General features: G+C 37.8%; 1 pseudogene; it reads left to right on the top strand.

Moving 5' to 3' along the window:
* The first annotated feature begins 1,246 nt into the window (after nt 1-1,246).
* Nucleotides 1,247-2,185, top strand: LOC101646023 (annotated as a pseudogene).
* Nucleotides 2,186-3,634: the final 1,449 nt, after the last annotated feature.

Genomic DNA, 3,634 nt, shown 5'->3' with positions numbered 1-3,634 from the left:
TTGTAACTATGTAATTTAACATATATCATCACTTCTCGCTTATCAATATGGTTAGATTCCAAGATGAGGCTATTATTGCAAAGATGAACATTATGTGAAAATAGACGATGATTACACTAACTCACATGAAAGACAAACATATAATTACATAACTGACAAAAGACATAATTAAATAACTGCCTAGTTAACATCATTACATGATTACCAAAATATTTCATTGAATTGCCAAACCATGGATAATCATGACTCAAATGTACACAGAATCTTCCTTACTGCAAGACTTATATTATTAATGTGAAAAATGTGGCTGCTTTTGTTAGGCGTCATCGAGTCCCTTCTGACCCATCGTGACCCTATGCACCACAGAGCTAAACACTCCACGGTCCTCCACCGTCATCACAACTCTTCCTGTGCTTGAGCCCATTGTTGCAGCCACTGCATCCATCCATCTCCTTGAGGGCCTTCTTCTTCTTCTTAGCTGCTTCTCTAATTTACTTATGATATCCTTCTCTAGAGACTATTCTGTGCTTAAAACATGTCCAAATTATGAGGACAAACTCTCACCAGCATGCCTCTAAGGAGCACCCTGACCATATTTCCTCTGAGATAGATCGGTTGTGTTAGTCTGGGTGGACTAGAGAAAGAAACTCAGACACTCATATGTGTGTAAGTGAGAATTTTATGTCCAAGAGCAGTTGTACATTAAGAAAACATCCCAGGCAAGTCCAGAGCAAGTCTATAAGTCCGATATTAGCCTATATGTCCTATACTGATCTATAAATTCCTCTTCAGATTGACGCAAAACATGCGATGATGCCGAATGCAGGAAGATCACAGACCAGTGGGTGGAAAGTCTTGTGGATCCAGTGGCAGTGGGAGCATCTCTGTGCTGGCCAGGGTCTCCACGTGGCTCTTTCAGGTCCAGGGTTGTAGTGTAGCTCCATGTGTCTTGTCAGCAGGAAGATGAATCAGAGAGTGTGTCTGCCCTCCAAGGAGCTATTTATCTCCTGCAAGCCTCCAAATGAGGGCATTAAGCTGCAACCTGATTGACAATTTAAACTCTACCCCTTCTTTAGTTGACACCAGATTATGTAACTACCACAATCAGTTTGTCTTTTTAGCAGTCCACAGTATTTTCTATATTTTTCTCCAACACCACAATTCCATTGTATTGACTCTTATTTTATCTTCTTTATTCAATGTCAAACTTTCACTTACATATGAGGCATGTGAAATTGAAAACACCATGGCTTCTCAAACTTGGTCCTTAAACTTGGTCCTCAAACTAACTAATAAAGAAAGTGCTCCCAATGGAGACTTTCATATCCTTTATAAGACAGTAAATTGTAAGTAAAAGATGGTAAATACAAAGAGTGTAAGTAAAAAAGAGAATTCCAGCTCTCGCTGGTCTCTCGCCCCTCGGCTCCCCCTCTTCTCTCCTGTCCTTACTCCCCTGTTCCCTTTGCCCTCCTTCCCTTCCCCCTCTCTCCATGTGGACCACCAAGTGGGGCTGAGATGAAACAGAATTTAGAAATTTTATTGTGTGGCTTGAAGACCAGAAAATCAGACAGTACAAGATTGAAGAGAGAGGGAATTTAAGAAACATTCATAGCAGCAATTGGCCCAAGTTTTTAGAAAAGTATCTCAAAGATGGTAAATGCCCTTTCAAGATTCAAGATCGACAAGAAGCAATTGACTGGCTTCTTGCTTAGCTGTTAGACTCGAATATGGAGCTAATGCTGAAAAATACAAGGACACAGTTCCAGATAATTCAAAAAATGCTGACAATGCAGCTAAAAATGCAGAGCCACTGGTCAACTTCGATGTAAATAACCCTGATTTCAAAGCTGGTGTAATGGCTTTGGCTAATCTTCAGATTCAGCGCCATGATGATTACCTGTTAATGCGAAAGGCAATTTGAATTTTGGCTCAGGAGCGCCTGACGCAGGATGCAGTTGCTAAAGCTCATCAAACAAAAGAGGGCTTGCCTGTTGCTTTAGACAAGCATAGTCTTGGTTTTGACACAGGAGATGCAGTTCTTAATGAAGCTGCTCAGATTCTCTGATTGCTGCATATAGAAGAACTCAGAGAGCTACAGACAAAAATCAATGAAACCATCGTCGCTGTTCAGTCAATTATTGCAGATCCAAAGACAGACCACAGAATGGGCAAAGTTGGAAGATGAACACTTCAGCTTCTCACCAGCTTGGTACAGTTGAGGACCGTTGTACACTTCTGGTATATGTTTGGAAATCAAATGTCACATTTTCGAGAGGAACAAATCACATAAAATAGATTATGTTCTAGATATTTACCATCATAGCTTTTTTCTTTAATAAAGTTTGGGCAAGTGGAAAAAAAAGATAATTCGACTACAATTACTAAGGAGGAAATAAATTTACAGCGCATTAATTTCCTATGCAAATGCACAATATTTACAGACTAATAAAACAAGATAGTTTGCTGAAGTTTTTTTTAATTTTGAGGATTTAAAATATAGAAAAGGGTACAAAGACAACATAACAACATATATTGTCCCAATGTCAAATTTTGCCATATTTGGCATCAAGAATTCATTTATTTTATTATTATGGAAGAAATTTATATACTCTCAGATACTCATATTATCCCAGATCTCTTGGCTTTTCCCAACCCTCAATAATTGCTAATATCATAAATTTGCCTTTTCAAGTCAAGATTCAATTTTTTGCATAAGTATACTTATTCTTAAGCCTTTCAAAATTAATAGTGTGTATGTGGGACAGATAAATAGAATAATCTTGTATTCTACAAAATAGTAGTCTGCATAAATAGTAAACTAAAAATAACAGAACTTGTGGGGGACAGAGGGTCCTCTCTGGGGACAAACAATTGAACACTTCTGTGAAATGGATCTACAAACAACTTGATGAGAGAGGATCTGAGAGAGCTGAGCCTCCCGGCTTATAGAGACAGGACAAATAAACAAAGATTTAGGATAACTGTCCCATCAGCACCTCTAGGAGATAACATATGCTCCAATTGGCCCAAGAAAAGAGCATTAGTGAAAGGGTATCAGATGGCTGCATTATTTTCCTCTTGAATAGATGTTAGCATACTTCAAATCATACATTGTCAGGTGGTGGCACAAAGTACTAATATATTGAGAAAAACAACCACTTAGGAATTAATGCAACATCTGAATTATCTCCCTCGTCACCAGACCCATATGAAGGAAATTCACAAAGGTCATGGAAAAATGGAATTAATAGACAATGTTTGTTTCCATGGGCTTTTTGAAGCCCTTTTGTATGTATTAACTAACAAGCTATGTGGATTAGAGTTGAACAGGCTGCATAGGATATTGTTACATTGCGTGTCTTGCTTACATAAATGGCATCACTGTAAAATAACTATCACTTGCTCTTTTCATTTCCCCTTAATAATATGTTCTAAGAATTTGTTTATGGTCATAGATATAGATGTCATTCATTTCTCTCAACCACTGGATAGTATCCAATCAAATGAATTATTTTAGTTTGTAAACAACACCTAAAACATTACCTCTTTGTCCTTCCCAAGCAAAATAAGCTTGATATGATTTAACATTCCCTGAGTTCCCCTGTATGTTCATTCCATTTTAATATTATCCAAA

The sequence above is a fragment of the Echinops telfairi genome, unplaced genomic scaffold, assembly GCF_000313985.2.
Source record: "Echinops telfairi isolate 266 unplaced genomic scaffold, ASM31398v2 ScPeMD7_2;HRSCAF=8, whole genome shotgun sequence".
NCBI lineage: Eukaryota > Metazoa > Chordata > Mammalia > Afrosoricida > Tenrecidae > Echinops > Echinops telfairi.
This window is presented reverse-complemented; position numbering and strand designations above follow the sequence as displayed.